General features: G+C 47.3%; 1 long non-coding RNA gene across 1 annotated transcript in view; it reads right to left on the reverse strand.

Moving 5' to 3' along the window:
* LOC309346414 overlaps nucleotides 1–10,166 on the reverse strand; it is a 106,272-nt gene extending 96,106 nt beyond the window's left edge. The window contains exons 1-2 of the long non-coding RNA XR_014158627.1: nucleotides 10,061–10,166; nucleotides 7,305–7,533 (exon numbers count right to left, since the gene is read on the reverse strand). This is a non-coding gene — a long non-coding RNA (uncharacterized lncRNA). The remainder of the gene's footprint in view (nucleotides 1–7,304; nucleotides 7,534–10,060) is intronic.
* Nucleotides 10,167–24,294: the final 14,128 nt, after the last annotated feature.

Below are 24,294 nucleotides of genomic sequence, written 5' to 3' on the forward strand. Positions count from 1 at the left end.
ACCTCTCACAGAGACCAAAAAGCTACAATTTCCAGGATTCTCTGGAGAAGTCACCAGCAAAAAATTCGTATTAAAATGCATAGCACCAGAAAGATGCTTCTTCTGTGTATCTGAAGAAGTGTGCCTGCACACGAAAGCTCATACCAAGAACTGACTTAGTTGGTCTTTAAGGTGCTACTGGAAGGAATTTGTTTTGTTTTAAATGTGTAAACTGTTATCTTAGGAAGGAAGTTCTCTAGTTTGATTTGGGGGCTTGACACCTGGGGCTCCAGCTATTCACACCCACCTAGTGTTGTTATCAGTCTTTTAATAACCTGGGAATAAAGATCCTAAGAATGGCTGAGAAAGAGCGCTCTGCAACCTGCGATTCGCCCGGCTGTTAGTGTACCACCTTTGCTGGCAGCCATCTTGTGTCTCTTTGTAATGGAGATTCCTGCTGACTTTGTAATGCGGATCTACTGAAGGACTTTGAAACTATCCTATCTCTGTCTTTGTTCTTAGAAGTGATTATCTTAGTTAGCTATACTAAACACTGTCTTTATTTTATCTGCCTGCAAGATACAAAAGATGTGCCTGCTTTTTAAGCTTGTTAACTTTGTGTTTTTTAAAATAAATTTTTAAAAAAGAAGCTTTCTTTTGTCTTATGTGCCAATCTGAGGGGAAATCTAAGTCCAACGCCTGACTACCGTATTTTTCGCACCGTAGGGCGCACCGGACCATAAAAAAATTATTCTGAAGCCCAGAAGCCAGGACAGCAAGAGGGATCTGGCTTCTGGGATACCGTGCGGCTGTCCTGGCTTCTGGGATAACCGCGCCAAGCCTCTTCAGGGCAGCGGGATGAAGGCTCCCCCTGCCCAAAGAGGCTGCGCAGGGCTAAGGCAGAAGCCAGGAGGGAGAAGGCGCAGCGCCCTTCAGCGAAGCTGGAGAAAGAACAGAATGAGTCCCTGCTGTTCCTCCTCCGGCTTCCAGGACAGGTGCGTCGCTCAAGGGGCTCTGCGCCTTCTCTCTCTCTCAGGAGAGGCGCTGCGCAGAGAGGGAGAAGGCGCAGCGCCCCTTTAGCAAAGCTGGAGGCCTCCGGCTTCCAGGTCAGGCACGCCGCCGCGAAGCCAAGGAGCCTACATTCGCTCCATAGGACGCACACACATTTCCCCTTCATTTTTGGAGGGGGGAAAGTGCTTCCTAGAGAGCAAAAAATACGGTACTTGGTTACGCTATACCTGATGAATTTCTGCCTGCAAGTTTGCGGAAGCAGCTTGCAGAGTGGGGCAACCGGTAACAAAGGAGCATAGTCTTCTCCCTTGGACTGTGCCTCCTGGTACCCTGAGACGGAGTGGTGGCAGCATTACCATTTCTGTTGCGTTTTGTTTTGTCAAAAAGTAAATGGCCGCCGGCCTCCGTTCCAGAAACCTGACCCAGCTGGAGGGTAAGGGCAGGTGAGGGAGGGGCGAGTGGCCGGAGCCCCTTTACTACAACAAATTATTTCTCAATTTATTGTTGTACATTGTTTCAATTGTCTGTTTTAACCATATTTGCGCAGCAGTTTCTAATGTTGTGAGGGTCCTCTATTTCAGAGGCTTCTACTCTGCAGCCTCTTATAGTTGTTTTAACTGTGAGTTTTTAAGTTCTTATGCTCTTACAGTTGTTTTAACTGTCTTTGTTTTTTTTTAGTTCTTATCTGTTTTAATTATCAGTTTTTATCCATCCATTATCCGTGTTTAATCTTGTATTTTATTCAGATGTTTTATCCTATGCCTGTTTCTTGGTCCTCATTTGCTCTAACAATTATCGGTTTTTAAAAAAATAATCCTAACTGCTACTTTATTTATATGCTCTTTCTTTTTTTATCCTGGTCTGTGACCATAATAATAACAATAATAATAATAATTTTTATTTCTATCCCACCCTCCCTAACAACAATAAAACAGTACAACACAACGCTCTAAAATCATTCATTATAAAATTAATTCGAATCAAACCACTGGCAACCATTGGGCCAGAGCTCATAGAGCTAATAAAGTTCATACAAGTAGGTTCCAGAGTGAAGTCCCCTGGCCATGGCAACCTACACTTACCTCCAGGAGTCTTCGGGAAGCCATCCTTAGGCCACCTCCTCCAACCTCGAGATGCTGAGGAACCTCAAATGGTCACAAGCTCCGTTGCTAGGCAACAGCAGTTGAGAAGATGGAATTCCCGGCCTCAGTGCCAAGGTTCTAGGAGAGGCCGTGTGGCCTAGTGGTTAGAACAATGTTAATGCCATGCAACGCTAGGGTGATATATAGTCTTTGAAATGTACAGTTTAATACTTTTTCTATTATTTGTATCCTGCAGACTCTTGTTGTCTCCTAAAGAAGCTGACAGGATTGCTCCCCTGTACTTACTTATGTGTTTGCCGTGTACATTTATGAACGTTTATTTTATATTCGGGGCCTTTGAATTCTTAACTCTGAACTCTGGATTAATAACATTTTAGGAATCTTCCAGAACGGCTAATTCTATTGCTGGGAAGGACTCAGTGAGCCCGGTCTATTTTAGGTATGGGGTTGGGGGCAGATGAGATGGAGCTGCTTGGCAGTGGCTGTGTCGTATGCAGAAAGCGTACGCTTCAATTTCCGTGACCCACCTCCTTCACTTACTAGTTTCTTGGGGTTGGGGCTAAATCCATGATGGGTCAGAGAAAAATGAGCAGTGGCAGGAACCAGTCAAAGCAAGGCAGATCTTAATTTTACTGTTGTGACAGAGTTTCTCACCTTACATGTTGCATGGAGGTGAGGAGCCAAGACAAGTGTGTATAACAACTTTTAAAGACTTGATAATAATAATAATTTATTTTTTTATACCCCCCCCTTCAATCTGGCTGGGTTTCCCTTAGCCCCAGAGGTTTTTGACTTTTTTGAGTCCACGGCTCCCTTGACCAACTACATTCTTTCTATGAGGCTCAGGAGCCCAGCTATGCCACCCCTTGCCAGCAGAGCTGGCAGCCTCTTGTCCTTTTTCTGACTCCTTCCCTTGTGGAGTGTCCCCTCTTCTCCTCTCCCCTCTCCTTAGGAGTCCTCTGGACAGCCACAGCTGCTGCCCCTTCCCTAAAGAGAGGTGCCACCTCACGCTGCCCCACAGGGAAGTACCCCCTTGCCAGCTCCAGAGGCACCGTTCGCCTGGGGAGCTTGTAGCCAGGGGTGCTGGAACAAACAGCTGTGCAAACCTTTGGAGGCAGAGATGCAAGAAGGCATGGGGGGAGAAAGAGGGACAGAGGCCAGTGTTGCTCCCAGCACCCTTGACCAAGCACCCTTGACCATTCAAGGCACCAAAGGGTGCCACAGCACCCTGCTTGAAAACCACTGCCCACCCAACAAGCATCAGACATGCATCACAGAAAGAGGCAGTCTTGTCTCCTGGCTTGTCTCTTGTCATGATACCTGGCAATGTTTGCTGGTTGCCCTTTCCTGACCAGTCTGAGCCTTTCCCTTGAAATGGTAAATACCTCAGTTCTTGAACCCATTGTCACAGATCTACCCCTATTTATGTGAAGGATTTGTAAGTGAAAAGAACTATTGGGAAAGGTTTTTCCTTCAACTGCAGAGTAAATATCTGGGGTCATTAAGAGGGCTTCAGGATTGCTCTGTGAACTCAAAGTGTCTTTTTTTTCAGGGAATATAGGATTGTTTTTTTTCTAGGGTGCGTGCCTGCTATGTGTGCACTTTAAGATTTGTGTAACACTCATGCCAACTTCGGTTGCCCAGCGCCTGCAAGCCCCCTACTGTGACATCATAGAATAATAATAATAATAATAATAATAATGATAATTTATTTATACCCCGCCCTCCCCAGCCAAGGCCAGGCTCAGAGCAGCTTACAAGCAATAATAAAAACAAGATGAATGATTACAAACTTAAAAACAAAAATAAAATACGACATTAAAATAATGGAACATTAAAATATTAAAATGTAGCCCATCGCAGGAGGAGAAGGAAAAGAAGGAAAAAGAAAAAAAGAGAGAGAGGGAGGGAGGGAATCAAATTGGCTCCAAGCCAAAGGCCAGGCGGAACAACTCTGTCTTACAGGCCCTGCGGAAAGAAATCCGATCCTGCAGGGCCCTGGTCTCATGAGACAGAGCGTTCCACCAGAGTTGAAAAGGCCCTGGCTCTGGTCGAAGCCAATCTAACTTCCTTAGGGCCCGGGACCACTAGGGTGTTGTTATTTATGGACCTTGAGGCTCTCCGTGGGGCATACCAGGAGAGGCGGTCCCGTAGGTACGAGGGTCCTAGGCCGTGAAGGGCTTTAAAGGTCAAAAGCAGCACCTTAAATCTGACCCTGTACTCCACCGGGAGCCAGTGCAGCTTGAAAAGCACTGGGTGAATATGCTCCCATGGCAGAGACCCCGTGAGGAGCCTCGCTGCAGCATTCTGCACCCGCTGGAGTTTCTGGGACAGCTTCAAGGGCAGCCCCGCGTAGAGCGAATTACAGTAGTCAAGCCTGGAGATGACCGTCGCATGGATCACTGTGGCCAAGTCAGGGCGGGAAAGGTAAGGAACCAACTGCTTGATGCGACGAAGGTGGAAAAATGTCGCCTTGGCTGTTGCTGTAACCTGCGCCTCCATGGAAAGGGAGGCGTCAAGGATTACACCCAAACTCTTAACGGAAGGCAATGGCACTAATTAGTTTCAATCGGCTCCCACGAAACCATCCAGCCACAGCTTCCAAGCATCTGGTCAGTGTGTTCGGGGTCGAGTCGGTGTGGCCATCCATCAGCAGATAGAGCTGAGTGTCATCAGCATATTGGTGACAGCCCAGCCCAAAGCTCCGGATAATCTGGGCAAGGGGGCGCATAAAGATGTTAAAAAGCATCGGGGAGAGAATTGCGCCCTGCGGCACTCCACACACCAAGGAGTGGCGTGACGACATTTCCCTCCCTAGTGCCACCCTCTGTCCCCGACCAGAGATAAAAGAGCACAACCAGTTGCACTACAGAGTTTTCAAAAGTCTATATAAGAGCTTGCACACCAATGTTCTGGGTTCCTCTCCTCCCTCCCTGCGTGGAGTGAGCGGGGGACCCTGTTGCAACACTTTAATAAAGATCAGGCTTACTAGCTGCTTTGCTTCTCAATATTCTCTGGTTGGCCTCTGTTATTTTCTCCTACCAATAGGGAACCTACAAAAGGACTCTATATTGGCTCTTGGATACCCCATAAGGGGGAAAGGAGCAGGTTTTTCTTCTCTTATAACACCACCCTTCCAGAAAGGTGGGGCTGCCAACCCTAATATGTATTCGTCTCCTGGATAAGGTGGCTATTCACCCAGCAGCTCAGGGTAGATTACATGATGCAGCCACATTTGGGATCCTGTGTCCATGCGCAACGGGATGGCCGAGCACCCACAGGGGAAATTTTGTGGGGGCCCAGGCCCCCAGCCCTCCCCCAGATGACGCCAGTACGGGGGATCAAATTGTCCCCATTTTATCAATGCATCTCTCTGGGCAGAGGGGTCTGTCATATGTATTCTTTTCTGAAGAAGGCAGCCCACACCTCTGTCTGTCTGAAAGATAGTGAAAATATTGTTATAGCTGGGCCTGCAAGCACCCACATTTGGACCCACAGGGAGTTGGCAAAGAACAGGTGTGCTGTTGCCATACAAACCACCGGGTGGGCCTTGCCCATCTCCTCCCTTTGCCAAATTCTGCATCATCCTAGAGGTGTAAAGAAGAACAAGAAGAACAGCCTTTTGCCAGAGTCTGGAGGTCTTAGCTGGGAAGAGACACAGAGTCTTTTCCTGCTCTGTGCTGGACCCCAAGCCATGGTTTTGGAGTCCTCCTAGGAACCTATACTGGGCAAGCAAGATCTGCTGGAATGTTACTGCTGTGAGCCCTTCCATCCTGTTATGTACTGAGTTGAATAGGATCCAAAAGGCAGCAGTCTGATTGGTCCTAGAACAATAGGATTAAGAATGCAGCAGTTTGATTGGTCCTAGAACAATAGGATCCAGAATGCAGCCGTCTGATTGGTCCACAGGAGCCACCCAATCCAGCTCCAGGTGGAAGGGAATCTGCAACCTGATTGGCCTACAGGAGAATCCTGGAATTAGCCAATCACGTGGGGCCCATTGTGTAAATAATGTACATAAGGCAGACATTCTGGGGGAAATTCCATTCTTCCTCACCACTATGAGCTGAATAAAGAGCATGAAATCCACTCTTGACTCTGAGCATATTTCACATCCTCTGCTCAGACTGTATTTCTGTGAGAAAACAAAACCATATATCCTAAAGAGCCCACAGTGAGCTTCGTTCCAAAGGACCAGCACCCTATGCATAGCCTGAAACCTGCTCAGAGTTTGGTCTGCATGAAACAAGATGACTCCTTTTGTCAGTGCTACCAACAAAACTGCAGGAAGCTGAAACAGGGTGTCTGAAGAAGGAATATTTCAGAACAAGCTTGCGAGGAGTCCTCTGCACAGACAGACAGACAGAGTGACTGAATAATACATTTCCACAGCAGTTTGGGGACAGACAGCTGAGCACAAGGCTCCCTTTAAAGTAGTGGCTCAGAGAAGGCACTCTCTGCTATGAATAAGTGAAAGCTCCTGTTTCTGAGGGAGGTTGATCGGGGGGGGGGGGTTCATCCAAAGATGTTGGGGGAAAGCCTTAGGAGTGCATCATCATTCACACTGGGCAATAGATATCGGTCATAATATAGACATGGAAGCATGGGAGCGATTGTGGAATACAGATATAAAATTTACAGCATGTTATGGTTTATGATGGTGACAGCAGTCATGAAATTAAAAGATGCCTGCTTCTTGGGAGAAAAGCAATGACAAACCTAGACAGCATCCTAAAAAGCAGAGACATCACCTTGCCAACAAAGGTCCGTATAGTTAAAGCTATGGTTTTCCCAGTAGTGATATATGGAAGTGAGAGCTGGACCATAAAGTAGGCTGTTCGCTGAAGAATTGATGCTTTTGAATTATGGTGCCGGAGGAGACTCTTGAGAGTCCCATGGACTGCAAGAAGATTCTTAAGGAAATCAGCTCTGAGTGCTCACTGGAAGGACAGATCCTGAAGCTGAGGCTCCAAGAATTTGGCCACCTCATGAGAAGAGAAGACTCCCTGGAAAAGACCCTGATGTTGGGAAAGATGGAGGGCACAAGGAGAAGGGGACGACAGAGGACAAGATGGTTGGACAGTGTTCTCGAAGCTACCAGCATGAGTTTGGCCAAACTGCGGGAGGCAGTGGAAGACAGGAGTGCCTGGCGTGTTCTAGCTCATGGGTTCACGAAGAGTTGGACACGACTAAACAACTAAACAACAACACGGTTTAAGAGAAAATGATATGAAAATGATATATCATTGGTATCTAACACCAAGTAAACTGGCAAAAATGTATAAATCTAAATCAAACATGTGTTGGAAATGTAAAGAGAGAGAAGGTTCTTTTTATCATATGTGGTGGCTTTGTAGTAAGGTTAAAGCTTACTGGGAAATGAAATGAAGGGGAAATGTGTGTGCGTCCTATGGAGCGAAGAAGCCATAGCCCCGCGACCCTCTCCTAGCTGGAGAGGTGACGCGCGGCTATGGCAGCAGCCTCTCCGCTGCGCCTTTCCGCTGCTCCCCGACCTGCTCTTTGGGGCTGGTGGTGGGCTTCCCCCTGCCAGCCCCAAAGAGCAGGTCGAAAGGAACCTGAAGCCTGGAGAGCGACCCTCTCGCTCTCCAGGCTTCCAAGGTAGCCGCATGACGGTGACTGAACGCACCTTAAACGGCACCTTGTTTTATAGGGGGGAAACAAGAGGGGGGAAATTCTCCCCCTCTCTGCACAGCGCCTCCTGCCACTTTGCTGAAGGGGCGCTGGGCAGAGAGGCAGAGAATTTTTTTTCTTGTTCTACCCCCTCTAAAAGAAGGTGCGTCCTATTGTCCGGTGCGTCCTATAGAGCAAAAAATACGGTATTTGATTTTAATTTGTAAATTTTAGCCAATTTTCCCCGTAGTTAAGTACCATTGGTACACCATTTTCATGAAATTTTCTCTGATTGTGTAACATGCCGTGAATTTAATATCATATTTCCATAATTTCTCCCATTGGTCCAGCCGAATTACATATATCACATGCCCATTTAGTCATAACTTCTTTTACTTCTTCATCCTTTCATTCCCATTCTAATAATAAATTATACATTTTGGATATATTCTTTTTTGAGTTTTGTAATAATACTTTTCGAAATTTTGATTCTTCTTTTTCAAATCCTATTGCTTTATCCTGATTGAATATTTGGGCAATTTGGTGATATTGTAACCATGTGGTCCAATATTGGGTCACCTCTTCATATGGTCTTAGTTTTAATTGGCGCTGTTCCTCCTTTAGGAGCTGCTGGTGGGTTGCCATTCTTCCGATCATATTTGTCTTTTTAACCGATATTACTTCTAACGGGGAGACCCACCATGGGGTTTTTGGTTCTAACAACCTTCTATGTCTCACCCAGACCTTGTATAATGCATTTCTAATTACATGACTGAGAAATTCTTAATGTACGGCCACTTTGCTGTAAATTAGATAGGCATGCCAACCGTATCTGTTGTTCCATCTCTCCAAGTCTAAAATGTCACTATTATCTAACTTAATCCAGTCTCTGGTCCAACTAAAGCATGTTGCATCGTAATATAGTCTCAGGTCTGGGAGTCCAAAGCCTCCCCGCTCTTTTATGTCGGTTAATAATTTACGTTTGATCCATGGCTTTTTGCCTTGCCATATAAACTTTGTTAGGTCCATTTTCCATTTTTTTAAACAATCATCTTTACCTATTACAGTGGTGCCCCGCAAGACGAACGCCTCGCAAGACGGAAAACCCGCTAGATGAAAGGGTTTTCCGTTTTGGAGGCGCTTCGCAAAACGAATTTCCCTATGGGCTTGCTTCGCAAGACAAAATGTCTTGCGAGTTCCTGCGGGTTTTTTCCCCTTTCCCCCCCCTTTTCCTAAGCCGCTTATCAGCTGATCTGCTAAAAGCCGCTAAACCGCTAATAGCACTAATCCACTAAGCTGTCAATGGGCTTGCTTCGCAAGACGAAAAAACCGCTATACGAAGAGCCTCACGGAACGATTTAATTTCGTCTTGCGAGGCACCACTGTATGGGAATTATTTGAAAAAGGAACAAGAGTTTTGGTAAAATATTCATTTTAATAGCCAAAATTCTACCCCAGAGTGTTAAATTCAATCTTGTCCAAATTTCCATTTCTCTTTTTGTTTCTTCCCATTTTTATTTATAATTATCTTCAAACAAATTTATATTTTTCATTGTTATTTGGATTCCTAAATATTTCACTTTTTAACAATTTGTAACCCAAATTTTTCTACCAGTTCCTTTTTCTCTTGGTCTCCCATGTTCTTTACCATTAGTTTCGTTTTTTCTTTATTCAAAGCAAAACCTGAAACCCTTCCAAAGTTTTCCATCTTTTCTAGAGCCTTTGCTATGCTTTCCTTTGGATTTTCCACCATTAACACTAAATCATCTGCAAATGCCCTTATTTTGTATATTTTCTCCCCTAGGGATATTCCATTTATTTCTTGATCCAGTCTGATTTCTTGATTTAGTATTTCCAAAACCAAAATGAATAATAATGGTGAAAGTGGGCACCCTTGTCTGGTGCCCTTCTGTATTTTAAAAGAATCAGTCATGTCATTATTTATTATTATATTTGCTTCTTGTTGTTCATAAATTGCTTTTAACCCTCTTGTAATTTGGTCTCCCATGTCCATCTGGTCTAATAATAATTTTAGAAATTTCCATGAAACTTTGTGGAACGCCTTTTCCGCAGAGGTTTTTTGAGAGAGTTAGAGTTAGAGTTGTTGAGAAGACAGTCTGGAGTTATAAGAGACAGAGAAGATAAGTCTGTGGGTTGGGCTAGTCTGGTGTGAGAGAGGGAGAGAATTTGTTAAGAGGAGTCAGTCAAACAGTTGAGATAATCAGTCAGAAGATATTAGGAAGGTATAGGCTGGTAAAGAAACTAAAGTTAAGATAGTAAAGTTAAAGGGACCCCTGACCATTTGTGGCCCACTCATTTCGGATCAGGGCAGCCACTAAAGCGGTACACTTAGGCCTACCAGCTGAAAGGATAAAGGATCTGGGTCGATGGAAGTCAGATGCTTTTAAAGGGTACATTTGGAGGCCTTTATGACTGTTTTCATCACCCCTGACCCCTCCTGGTTATGCTCTTTTCCTTTTAGGTGACGTGGTTGTGCGCATTTGGATCATAGGCCATAGTATCGTCCACTGGGCCAGAAACCGTGCTGTCAGCCGTGGCCAGGGGTGCGGGTTGGATCTGCCAAAAAATGTTGAAATCTCCTGGATCACTCGCCATGGAATGTGTTGGGGGGAATTTCTGCCAGCAGTAAAAGCTAGAGCCACCGTGAAAGGCCCACCCAATGCCCTTGTCATTCAGCTGGGTGAAAATGATTTGGCCTACTGGAAGAGCGTGGAATTAATGTGGAACATTTTCGATGATTTTGAGGATCTGAGGATTTCTTTCCCAAATTTAGTCATAATTTGGTCATCACTGTTGGAAAGGCACACTTGGAGGGACTGCTGATGCCTGATTGCTATGAACAAATCCAGAAAGATCCTGGAACGCTCAGTGGCGCGTAGAGTGGCAGCGCTGGGGGGGGGGACATTGACCACCCCAAAATCCAGTTCAGTAAGGTGACCCTCTACTGCGAAGATGGCGTGCATCTTTCCAATGAGGAAAACAATGTTTGGTTGGCTGACATATCTGTGGGGATTAGGGACTGGTTGCAGGTCTGAGGGTATTGGCGGTGAGCTTTGCTCCAGTGGTGGTTAGGCATTGGGGGGGAGCGCCATCACCTCCCCCAGATATTGAAGGGTAGTTTGGTAAAGGATTCCGGGGGGGGGGCTTGGCCCCATTGGAAGCCTATGGAGGCCAGGGCCCAAGGCACGCCTCCGAGCGGTGACCCCGGGGGAGTGCCTAGTGTTGGTTTGCAAGCCCCTTCCACAGAGGCTGGCCCCTCTCACTGTCCTCGGAGCTTGCTTACCGGTAACCTCCTCTGGCTGACTTCCAGACAGACCAGGGAGATTTTGATAGGCTACATTTTCCCAAGCATAGGCAAAATGCACAACCCCTCCCTCCTGCTTCCACAGGGGAAAGAAAATAAGTCAGAAATCTATTTACATGATGTTTATTTGTGACATTACAGCACTAGAGAAAAACACGTCCTTTCAGTTCAGTTATTCCAGCAAGTCTGACAAACTTCCTGAACATGCGCACACAGAAGGTTTCAAGTTACACTCTTCACATAGACTTATCCAGCCTGTGAACGTCCTGGGAAAATCTTCTTTCCCACAGATAAGCGCATCATGTGGTGTCAACAATCTGGCTGTCTGCAGCGGTGATGTTTCCATATACTGACATCCTCCCCCATATGAATCATCATTAGCTGCGGACAAAGCTTGATCCAGAGAAGAAAACAAACAGTTGTTATACATGTAACAATCCCCTGTTGTTTCAGTTCCACCCTTGGAACTACCCGCCACTGGTTTCACCAATGTAACTCTCTGGTTGTCAGTTTTCCAAGGAATGAATGCTTCTGCATTACCTTGACTAGGGAATGTTGTATTATGCTTAGCAACTCCCTGTTGTGTCTTTGTCTCTGACTTAGACACAGCTTCAACCTGTCTTGAGTTGTCAACAATAGTAACACATGCAACAGCTGAACTAGCAAACTCTTGAGAATACCTCTTGGGTGGTACGCCCTTTGTGATTCTCTCAGACCTGCGTATGAGGTGCTGATCCTCTTTGCTGACTGGTTCAGTCTCAGGACTTTTCAAAGAACCAGTTCCAATAGTAAACAGTGGTTCATCCTTAACCTGTGAAGATCTAGCTTTTGTGTGTGAACCTTTCTCAATGACTGTGTCAACAGAACTCTCTGAGCTTTCTGTGTCACTTTCAGTATCACTATAATCAGAATAATCAAATTCATCATCTGAATCATCAGCAGTGGGATATGTGTGAAAAATTACTCTCTCCTGTCCAGGAGCACTCTCTAGAAATTTTGTGAGAATCACCTGACCAGATTCAGACAAAATTACTCTGTAGAGACCCTTTTCATAACCCACAAAAATGCCTCTGGCATTCTTCACCCCTTCTGGAGTTTCCGTCCTGATTTGAGATCCAAAAACCTTAAAATGCGAGACAAAAGGTTTTCTATGGAACAGCCTCTCAAAAGGAGAACATTCCATACCTTTCGAAACCTTTCTCACCCACGTGTAACAAAAATAAGATAAAGATTCAGCCCAATACTCATGTGGCAAGTGTGAACTCAGCAATTGTGCCTTCATGCCATTCTGCAACTCCTTGTTCACTTTTACACAAACAGTTTTGTTCCATGCAGCCTCTGAGACAGCAACCTTGTGCTCTATCCCTTGCTTCTCCAGGAAATCCTGAAAATCCTGTGAAAGAAAAATTGGCTTCTCATCTGTGAAAAGAAAATCAATATTAGCATCATGAATATTCTTAACCTTATCACAAAACTCCTTAAACCTTTCTAAGGTTTCTCTGGGAGATCTCAATATGTAAATCCATACATATTGAGAAAAAGGATCAACAAATACAAGATAGTATTTTGCATTGCCTCTAGAAGGTGCTAAAGGACCAATTACATCAACATACACTCGCTGAAAAACACTGTTAATCTTTGTTGCCTTTCCTCTCGTGTCTTCTTTCGAGATACCTGCAAGAGAAAGCATTTTAGATTCACATGCTGTGCACATTTTATAATCACTTTCATCAAATGTCAACAGATACAGTCCATCTTTCTCTCTGGCAGAAAGATACAGCTCTCCATCTTTGTAGATTTTGCAGCTTTCCTCATCCTATGACAACACCAGTTTCTTCTTAGTGATCTGAGATACACTCAACAGATTGTACTTTAAACCTGGAACAAAATAAACATTGTTTATTGTCAAGTTCAGGCTTTCTAGATATACAGTTCCGATCCCGGTTGCTTCCATTTCCTGACCATTGGCCAGTTTCACAGTGAAGCGTTGCTTCTCGAACGTAGAAAACAGTTCCCGGCGTGACGCCATGTGTTGCGTGCATCCTGTGTCTACAATGAACGAGTTCTCCACGGATGATGTGGCTTTTAGTGACATCAAAGCCATATCTGGTTTTGCCTGGGACTGGGTACGACCTTTGCTTGAAGTCTGAGGCTTTACAGAGCTCCCTCTAGCTCCTTTCTCCTGATGTGGTGTCTCCTGACGAACAGCATTCTGAGCTACAGCTTTCTCCTCTGTAGCAATATTAGTGGGGGTGCTTGATTTCTGAGCTTCACTCCCCCCATCAGCAACAGCCATTGCAGCAGTGCTAGGATCATCATCAGCAACAGCAGCAAGAGTCCCTTCACTTCCTTGTTGTGGCTCAAAGCTCCTCCCAGCTTTCGATGAGCTCTCAAAAATTTGGCTAGCTTCATCTTGGCTCTCCCCCTTTGGTGCAACCAACTCTCGGTCCTTGCTTCCCACCCCAGCTTCACAAGCTTTGCGGAGTGACTCCCAAGCGACCCTTGGTTCTTCTGCACCCTTTAGGACTGGCTCAAGATAAGCGTCCACATTTTCCGCCAAAATTCTCAGGACACGCTGCTTCAATTCACTTTGAAGTGCAGCCTTCTTTCCCTGTGCTTGTACAGCAACAGGTTGTGGAGTTTGTACTAAGTCCCATAATTGCTCTCCCACCAGCAAAAATTCCATTGCAAATTACCATTCTAGCCAGTTTTGGCTATTCAGTTTCTGCGAGAACAGAGCCATCTTTAATCCCAAGCTGCAGCTTCAGCTACAAACTGGGAAATCCAATAGTCTGTTTACAAGCTGCTTGCACTTGGCAGTCAGCCCAGCTGCCTGGAAATTTCCCTTCCACAGAGAATCTGTAAACAATAAGCCTTCGCTGCAATCCAACAGCCATCAGCAAGCTGCGCTCTTCTTGGAAAGTCCCCTTTCCAACAGTTTGTTTACAACAAGCGTCGCTGAAAAACACCCAGCCTTGCTTTCGTTTTTGAAGCTTCTTTTCTCTCTATGCTTTTTAAACTAACCAGTTCATAAATTTAGCTCAAAAAGTACTCACGACTTGTCGCATAGCAACGGAACTTCTTATCAGCTCTGGAATGCGAAGTATGCGGCCTCTCCGCTGTGTTTTATCCAAAACAGGAGCCTTTTTTTCTCAGGGAACCGAAGACTTTTCAATTCGCGTTCACCATCCAGCCATAAATCAGCATTGCAGAGGTCCGTGGATTGCTGCTTATCAGCAAAAAAACATCTCCAACATGGTGCTCAGCCGTCTTGTTGTTGCAACCATCGGGCTCTGCTACCAATTGTTGGTTTGCAAGCCCCCTCCATAGAGGCTGGCCCCTCTCACTGTCCTCGGAGCTTGCTTACCGGTAACCTCCAGACAGACCAGGGAGATTTTGATAGGCGACATTTTCCCAAGCATGGGCAGAATGCACAACCCCTCCCTCCTGCTTCCGCAGGGGAAAGAAAATAAGTCAGAAATCTATTTACATGATGTTTATTTCTGACATTACAGCACTAGAGAAAAACACGTCCTTTCAGTTCAGTTCTTCCAGCAAGTCTGACAAACTTCCTGAACATGTGCAGACAGAAGGTTTCAAGTTACACTCTTCACAAAGACTTATCCAGCCTGTGAACGTCCTGGGAAAATCTTCTTTCCCACAGATAAGCGCATCATGTGGTGTCAACAATCTGGCTGTCTACAGCGGTGATGTTTCCATATACTGACACCTAGTTGATCTAGGTTGGTTTGAACGGGTCCAAGCCGGTTGGAACCTGTTCAGACTGGTTTGCTTTGGCCCAGACTGCTTGGAACTGGCTCAGACTGGTTTGAACATGTCTAGGCCTGTTTGAACTGGTGTAGGCCAGTTTGTGCTAGTCCAAGCTGGTTTGAACAGGCTAGTTTGTCCTGGACCAAGCCTGTTTGAACAGTTCCAGACAGCTTCGAGCAGCTCCATGCCAGTTGGAGCAGATGCAGGTCATTTGAAACCTGCCCAAGCTGGTTAGAATTTGGAAGTAGCTCAGACTGGTTGCAACAGGTCTAGGCTGATTTGAACCGGTCAATGCTGATTTGTGCCGGTCCAAGCTGGTTCGAATCGGTCTAGGCTGGTTTTTGCTGGTCTCAGCCGGTAAAGGATTCCGGGGGGCGTGGCCCTGTCTGAAGCCTATGGAGGCCAGGGCCCAAGGCACGCCCCCGAGTGGTGACCCCGGGGGAGTGCCTAGTTGATGTGCATCAGCAGGGCTCCCCCTGCTGGTGTTAACCCTTCCGGGTCTTCAAGCAAGCAGGCCGAAGCCAGATAGTCGGATAAGACGAATGCCTAAGCCAATCTCATCACCTGTAACCAATAAAGTTGTGGGCAATTTTAGCCCATTAACCTTAAAATAACGGTGTCATGTGTCTTTATTCCTACTGGTGGGGGGCGGGAACTCGCCATGCAACCTGGCTTGGCCAATTCAGCTCACAATGCGTTCTCAAAGTCTCTGGGGTCAGTTTGACACCATAGTCCCCTGAGAAAGCCCTTTTGAAATTTGCTATCATACAGCCTAGTGGAGTGCTTGAATTACAAGCCGTTGAACACGCCCCCCACATCGCTATGTCCCTTGTGAAGTGCTACTCACCAGATTCTCAGAGATTCGCTTCCCTTTGTTCCCGATCAAAATGTCATTGCCTGATTTGGAAATGCGGTACTGAAAGGTCCACATTCAGTTCCCCGGCGCCCTGTTACCATCAATTCTGTTGGAACTGGTTCAGACTGGTTTGAACCAGCTGAAACCAGTTGGGAAAAGTCCATGTGGGTTCCAACTTGCCCACACTGGTTGGAACTGGCTCAGACTGCTTGGAACAGGTCTAGGCTGGTTTGAACCGGTTGAAAAAGGTGGATGTCATTTGAAACTGGCCCAAGCTGGTTAGATTGGGTCCAGGCTGGTTGGAACAGGTCTATGTCGCTTGGAACCATCCCAGCCCAGTTGGAACAAGTTCATACCAGTTGGATCCAGTCCAAGCTGGTTGGAACCAGCACAAACCAGTTGTAAAAATTCCCGGTGGGTACCAACTTGCTCAGACCAGTTTGAACTGGTCCAGACTGGTTGGAACCGATCTAGGTTGGTTTGAACGGGTCCAAGCCGGTTGGAACCTGTTCAGACTGGTTTGCTTTGGCCCAGACTGCTTGGAACTGGCTCAGACTGGTTTGAACATGTCTAGGCCGGTTTGAACCGGTGTGGGCCAGTTTGTGCTGGTCCAAGCTGGTTTGAACAGGCTAGTTTGTCCCGGACCAAGCCTGTTTGAACAGTTCCAGACAGCTTCAAGCAGGTCCAGGCTAGTTGGAGCAGGTGCGGGTCATTTGAAACTGCCCCAAGATTTTTAGAACAGTTCCAGGCTGGTTGGAACCGGTCCAAGCCGGTTCAAACCTGTTGAGACCAGCTTGAACCAGTCCAAACCAGTTTAAACCGATTGAGGCCGGTTTGAACCTGTCTTGTCCAGTTTCAACTGGTATAGGCCGGTTTGAAATGGCCCAAGCCAGTTTGAGCAGTTCCAAGTGGGTTGGAACTGGCCCAGACAGGTTGGAGCAGATCCAGGCCAGTTGGAGCAGGTGCAGGTCATTTGAATCTGGCCCAAGCTGGTTAGAACAGGTCTAGGCCGGTTGGAAGCTGTTGAGACCGATTGGAACCAGTCCAAGCTGGTGCAAGCTGGTTTGAACTGGTCTAGGCCGGTTTGAAACGGTCTAGGGCGGTTTGTGCTGGTCCAAGCCAGTTTGAACCGGCCTAAGCCAGTTTGAGCAGTTCCAAGTGGGTTGGAAATGGCCCAGACAGGTTGGATCAGGTCCAGGCCAGTTGGAGCAGGTGCAGGTCATTTGAAACTGGCCCAAGCTGGTTAGAAAAGGTCCAGGCTGGTTCAAAGAGGACTATGTGGCTTGGAACCACTCCAGACCAGTCGGAACCAGTTCATACAAGTTGGGTCCCACCCAAGCCGGTTGGAACCAGCCCAAACCAGTTGGAAAAGGTCCAGGCTGGTTCCAACTTGCCCAGACCAGTTTAAACTGGCCTAGACTGGTTGGAAATAGCTCATACTGTGTGATGGTCTGGGATTCCGATTCAGAGGCTGAACCAGAGCAATCCCAGCCAGCACAGGAGTCCCCGCCTCCAGGGCTGGCTGAACTGGGGCAGGGCCTTGATTCTGAAGCATCTGCACCTGTGCCGGATCCTCAGGAGCAGGCCCCAGGTGGTTCCACTCTGGCTCCAGAGGTGGTTGAGGACTCAGTGCCTGCAGGTGAGTCCCCCCCTGGGCCCAGTAACCCTTTTGCCTCTCCTGAACTGCAGAGGCTCAGGGCAGAGAGGCGAAGGGAACTGGTTTCTCCCAGGAGGAGTGCTCACCTTAAGGCCAAGAGAGGCGAGTCTCCTGGGGCCGGGACCGCCCCTGGCCTCAGAACAGATAAAGGCCAGTCGGCCCGGGCCCAGGTTGTGGGAGCAACGTCGTTGTTGAGTACCTGTTCCAGCCCGGACCCAGACCTGACTCCCCAGTGCTCCTGTCCCCGCCCGGCTTCCTGCTTCGGACCTCGCCCGGCTCCTTGTGGACTTGTTCCAGGCTAGTGACCCAGGACCGGACTTTGACTACGCCAACGGTAACCTTCCGCCCCGGGATCAGCACATACTGGTTGCAACAGGTCTAGGCTGGTTTGAACCGGTCGAAGCCGTATGAACTAGTCAAGGCTGGTTTGTGCCAGTCGAAACTGGTTTGAACTGGTCTAGGCCTGTTTCAACCGATCTAGGGCGGTTTGAGCATGTCTAGGCCACTTTGAACTGGTCTAGGCCGCTTTGTGCTTGTCCAAGTGGGTTTGAACCGGCCAAGGCTGGCTTGAACTGGTCGAGGTTGGTTTGTGCCAGTCCAAACGGGTTTGAACCGGTCTAGGCCAGTTTGTGCCGGTCCAAGCCGCTTTGAACAGGTCTAGGCTGGTTTGAGCCAGCCCAAACCAGTTTGAACAGTTCCAGACAGCTTCAAGCAGCTCCACGCCAGTTGGAGCAGGTGCAGGTCATTTGAAACTTGCCCAAGCTGGTTAGAATTTGGAAGTAGCTCAGACTGGTTGCAACAGGTCTAGGCTGATTTGAACCGGTCAATGCCGATTTGTGCCGGCCCAAGCTGGTTCGATCGGTCTAGGCTGGTTTTTGCTAGTCTCAGCCGGTAAAGGATTCCGGGGGGCGTGGCCCTGTCCGAAGCCTATGGAGGCCAGGGCCCAAGGCACGCCCCCGAGGGGTTGACCCCGGGGGAGTGCCTAGTTGTTGTGCATCAGCAGGGCTCCCCCTGCTGGTGTTAACCCTTCCGGGTCTTCAAGCAAGCAGGCCGAAGCCAGATAGTCGGATAAGACGAATGCCTAAGCCAATACTGCTCATCACCTGTAACCAATAAAGTTGCGGCCAATTTTAGCCCATTAACCTTGAAATAATGGTGTCATGTGTCTCTATTCCTACTGGTGGGAGGCGGGAACTCGCCACACAACCTGGCTTGGCCAATTCAGCTCACAATGTCCAGGACTGTTGGAACAGGTCTATGCCGCTTGGAACCAGCCCAGCCCAGTTGGAACAAGTTCATACAAGTTGGATCCAGTCCAAGCTGGTTGGAACCAGCACAAACCAGTTGGCAAAGTTCCCAACGGGTACCAACTTGCCCAGACCAGTTTGAACTGGTCCAAACTGGTTGGAACCGATCTAGGTTGGTTTGAACCGGTCCAAGCCGGTTGGAACCTGTTCAGACTGGTTTGCTTTGGCCCAGACTGCTTGGAACTGGCTCAGACTGGTTTGAACATGTCTAGGCCAGTTTGAACCGGTGTAGGCCAGTTTGTGCTAGTCCAAGCTGGTTTAAACAGGCTAGTTTGTCCCGGACCAAGCCTGTTTGAACAGTTCCAGACAGCTTCAAGCAGGTCCAGGCTAGTTGGAGCAGGTGCGGGTCATTTGAAACTGGCCCAAGATTTTTAGAACAGGTCCAGGCTGGTTGGAACCGGTCCAAGCCGGTTCAAACCTGTTGAGACCAGCTTGAACCAGTCCAAACCAGTTTAAACCGATTGAGGCCGGTTTGAACCTGTCTTGTCCAGTTTCAACTGGTATAGGCCGGTTTGAAATGGCCCAAGCCAGTTTGAGCAGTTCCAAGTGGGTTGGAATCGGCCCAGACAGGTTGGAGCAGATCCAGGCCAGTTGGAGCAGGTGCAGGTCATTTGAAACTGGCCCAAGCTGGTTAGAACAGGTCTAGGCCGGTTGGAAGCTGTTGAGACCGATTGGAACCAGTCCAAGCTGGTGCAAGCTGGTTTGAACTGGTCTATGCCGGTTTGAAACGGTCTAGGGCGGTTTGTGCTGGTCCAAGCCAGTTTGAACCGGCCTAAGCCAGTTTGAGCAGTTCCAAGTGGGTTGGAAATGGCGCAGACAGGTTGGATCAGGTCCAGGCCAGTTGGAGCAGGTGCAGGTCATTTGAATCTGGCCCAAGCTGGTTAGAAAAGGTCCAGGCCGGTTCAAAGAGGACTATGTGGCTTGGAACCAGTCCAGACCAGTCGGAACCAGTTCATACAAGTTGGGTCCCGCCAAAGCCGGTTGGAACCAGCCCAAACCAGTTGGAAAAGGTCCAGGCTGGTTCCAACTTGCCCAGACCAGTTTAAACTGGCCTAGACTGGTTGGAAATAGCTCATACTGGTTGCAACAGGTCTAGGCTGGTTTGAACCAGTCGAAACTGGTTTGAACTGGCCTAGGCCTGTTTCAACCGATCTAGGGCGGTTTGTGCTGGTTTAAGCCAGTTTGGCAGGTCCAAACCGGTTTGAACCGGTCTAGACCGGTTTGAGCATGTCTAGGCCACTTTGAACTGGTCTAGGCCGCTTTGTGCTTGTCCAAGTGGGTTTGAACCGGCCAAGGCTGGCTTGAACTGGTCGAGGTTTGTTTGTGCCAGTCCAAACTGGTTTGAACCAGTCTATACCAGTTTGTGCAGGTCCAAGGTGGTTTGTGCTGGTCCAAGCCATTTTGAACCAGTCTTAGCCAGTTTATGCCGGTCCAAGCCGCTTTGAACAGGTCTAGGCTGGTTTGAGCCAGCCCAAACCAGTTTGAACAGTTCCAGACAGCTTCAAGCAGCTCCACGCCAGTTGGAGCAGGTGCAGGTCATTTGAAACTTGCCCAAGCTGGTTAGAATTTGGAAGTAGCTCAGACTGGTTGCAACAGGTCTATGCTGATTTGAACCGGTCAATGCCGATTTGTGCCGGCCCAAGCTGGTTCGAATCGGTCAAGGTTGGTTTTTGCTGGTCTCAGCCGGTAAAGGATTCTGGGGGGCGTGGCCCTGTCCGAAGCCTATGGAGGCCAGGGCCCAAGGTACGCCCCCGAGTGGTGACCCCGGGGGAGTGCCTAGTTGTTGTGCATCAGCAGGGCTCCCCCTGCTGGTGTTAACCCTTCCGGGTCTTCAAGCAAGCAGGCCGAAGCCAGATAGTTGGATACTGCTCATCACCTGTAACCGATAAAGTTGCGGCCAATTTTAGCCCATTAACCTTAAAATAATGGTGTCATGTGTCTTTATTCCTACTGGTGGGAGGCGGGAACTCGCCACGCAACCTGGCTTGGCCAATTCAGCTCACAATGCGTTCTCAACATCTCTGGGGTCAGTTTGACACCATAGTACCCTGAGAAAGCCCTTTTGAAATTTGCTATCATACAGTCTAGTGGAGTGCTTGAATTACAAGCCGTTGAACACGCCCCCCGCATCGCTATGTCCCTTGTGAAGTGCTACTTACCAGATTCTCAGAGATTCGCTTCCCTTTCTTCCCGATCAAATGCAGTCACCTGATTTGGTAATGCGCTAGTGAAAGGTCCACATTCAGTGCCCCGGTGCCCTGTTACCATCAATTCTGTTGGAACCGGTTCAGACCGGTTGGAAACCAGTTGGGAAAAGTCCATGCGGGTTCCAACTTGCCCAGACCAGTTTGAACTGGCCCAGACTGGTTGGAACTGGCTCAGACTGCTTGGAACAGGTCTACGCTGGTTTGAACTGGTCCAAGTCAGTTGAAACATTTCCAAGGCAGTTGGAACCAGTCTAGGCCAGTATGAACCGGTCTAGGCAGGTTTGTGCCAGTCCAAGCTGGTTTGGACTAGCTTGGACTAGGCTGGTTTGAACCGGTCCAAGCCGGTTGGAACTGGTCTACGCCTGTTTGAACCAGACTAGGCCAGTTGGTGCCGGTCCAAGCCGGTTTGAGCTGGTCTAGGCCGGTTTGAAGAGGTCTAGGCCGGTTGGAACAGCTCTGTGTCACTTGGAAGCAGCCCAGACCTGCTGGGACCCCTTCATACTGGTTGGATCCAGCCCAAGCCAGTAGGAACCAGCCCAAAGCAGTTTGAAAAAGTCCGGGCGGATTCTAAGTTCCCAAGGCCGGTTTGAATTGGCCCAGACTGCTTGGAACTGGCTCAGACTGGTTTGAACAGGTCTAGGCTGGTTTGAACCGGTCCAAGCCGGGTGGAACAGGTCCAAGCCGGTTTAAACCAGCTGAAACCAATTGGGAAATGTCCAGGTGGGATCCAACTTGCCCACACCAGTTTGAACTGGCCCAGACTGGTTGGAAGTGGCTCAGACTGCTTAGAACTGGTCTAGGCTGGTTTGAACCGGTCCAAGGCGGTTGAAACAGGTCCAAGCCGGTTGGAACCAGTCTAGGCCAGTTTGAAACGGTCTAGGCTGGTTTGAAATGGCCCAAGCCAGTTTGAGCAGTTCCAAGTGGGTTGGAACTGGCCCAGACAGGTTGGAGCGGATCCAGGCCAGTTGGAGCAGGTGCAGGTCATTTGAAACGGAATTTGAGCGGTTCAAACCAGCCTAGACCTGTTCAAACCGGCTTGGACCAGCACAAATCAGCTTGGACTCGTTCAAACCAGTCTAGATCTGTTCCAACCAGTCTGAGCTAGTTCCAACCAGTCTGGGCCAGTTCAAACTGGTCTGGGCAAGTTGGAGCCCACCTGCACTTTTTCCAACTGGTTTTGGGTGGTTCCAACTGGCTTGAGCTGGATCCAACTGGTATGAAATGATTCCAACTGGTCTGGGCTGCTTCCAAGAAACATAGACCTGTTCCAACCAGCCTGGACCTGTCGTAACCAGCTTGGGCCAGTTTCAAATGACCTGCACCTGCTCCAACTGGCCTGGACCTGATCCAACCTGTCTGGGCCAGTTCCAACCCACTTGGAACTGTTCAAACCGGCTTGGACCCGCAGAAACCGGCCTAGACCGGTTCAAACTGGCCTAGACTGGTTCCAACCAGCTTGGACCTGTTTCAGCCGACTTGGACTGGTTCAAACCAGCCTAGACCTGTTCCAACCAGTCTGGGCCAGTTCCAAGTGGTCTGTGCAAGTTGGAACCCGCCTGGACCTTTTGCAACTGCGTTGGGCTGGTTCCAACCGGCGTGGACCGGACCCAACAGGTATGAATTGGTTCCAGTTGATGTGCATCAGCAGGGCTCCCCCTGCTGGTGTTAACCCTTCCGGGCTTTCAAGCAAGCAGTTGGAAAATGTCCAGGTGGGTTCCAACTTGCCTAGGCCAGTTGGAACAGGTCCAGACTGGTTGGAACAGGTCGAGGCTGGTTTGAACCAGTCTAGGTCAGTATGAACCGGTCTTGGCTGGTTTGTGCCGGTCCAAGCCGGTTTGAACCGGTCAAGTCAGGTTTGTACCGGTCGAGGCCGGTTTGAACAGTTACAAGTGTAATGCAGTTACAAGTGTAATACAAGTGTAATACATTGCTATACTATGTAATGCAAATCTTAGGCCAGAGGTTCTGAGCCGGAAAAAAGATAATGATGGTAGATTTATATTCTTAAAAATTAAAGTGTCACAAAAAAATATTTACAATAGCTAATATATACAGCACTAACACCAGACAGAAAAAAATTATAAAGAAAACCTTGAATAGACTGCAGTTTTACGTTGAAGGGGAAGTTATCGTTACGGCAGACTTTAACTGGAATATAAAGAACGATAGTACTTTCAGATTATCTAAATGGGGATTAAAGGATGTTTTTGAGAGAGGAAACCCCAACACCAAACCTACCTTCTTCTCCAACAGACATAAGACTTTCTCTTATATTGACTACGTGCTAATTAAAGAAGGGAATGAAATCGGTGTTAGAACGGCAAGAACTATGGGAATATGGATTTCAGACCATGCTCCACTATTTGTGGAGCTGGGACTGGAAGTGGATGGAAAAAGTAGGAGATGGCGGTACAATAACCTAAAAAGAGATTGACAGGGAATATATTAGAAAACAAATTGGTTCGTATATTAAAGAAAACAATAGTTCAGCCGAGATCCCGGTAGTATGGGACGCTTTCAAAGCTGTTATAAGAGGACATTGTATCCTGAAAGAGATTGCGATTAAGAAGGATTGGTACTCGGGGAGACAGGAAAAACTTAAAGAGATTGAAATCTTGCAACAGGTTACATTTCTAAGGAGGAGACAGGAGCAGTTGAGAAAGTTAAAACAGGAATTGGATGAGCTGGATAAAGTTGGAAGAGAGATAATATGATCAAAAATTGGTTTTCAGAGAACCTCAATAGGATCATATAAGAGACTGGCAAACTATTTAAAGAAAAGGAGGGATAAACAGAGGGTGAAGGCCATTAAGACCAGAAGGAAAATACTTACACAAAGCTCTAGAGAAATCAGGAAAGAATTTGCAGAATTCTATCAATCTTTATATAAAGAAGATAATAAAAATATAAGTAGGGAAAGTTTAGGGTTTAAAATTGAAGAAAGTGATAGATTAAGACTGAAGGAGGAAATTTCTCTGGAAGAAATAGAGAATGTAGTTAAATCATTTAAAAGTAAGAAATCCCCAGGATTAGATGGAATTACGGCAGACTTTTATAAAGAAACAATTGATATCCTGGGCTGAGAACTGAAAAAAGAATTTAATAATATCTTAGAAGGGGGGAAAGCCCCAGATACTTGGAAACTAGCGGAAATAGTAGTAATTGAAAAACCACAAAATGACCTTACAGAGGTGGGGTCATACAGACCAATTAGCCTATTAAATCAAGACTATAAGATATTTACAAAGATCCTGGCAAGGCGACTGGAAAAGGTACTACCTAAAATAATAGAGGAAGATCAATATGGATTTGTTAAGGGAAGATACATAGGCCATCATATAAGAAATGTGTTTTAATAAATACATTTAATAAATATATATTTTTTTATTTTTTTATTTTTTATTTTTTTATTTTTTTATTTTTTATTTTTACATTTTTAAATTTTTA

The sequence above is a fragment of the Podarcis erhardii genome (assembly GCF_964252035.2).
Source record: "Podarcis erhardii genome assembly, chromosome: 7".
Lineage (NCBI taxonomy): Eukaryota > Metazoa > Chordata > Lepidosauria > Squamata > Lacertidae > Podarcis > Podarcis erhardii.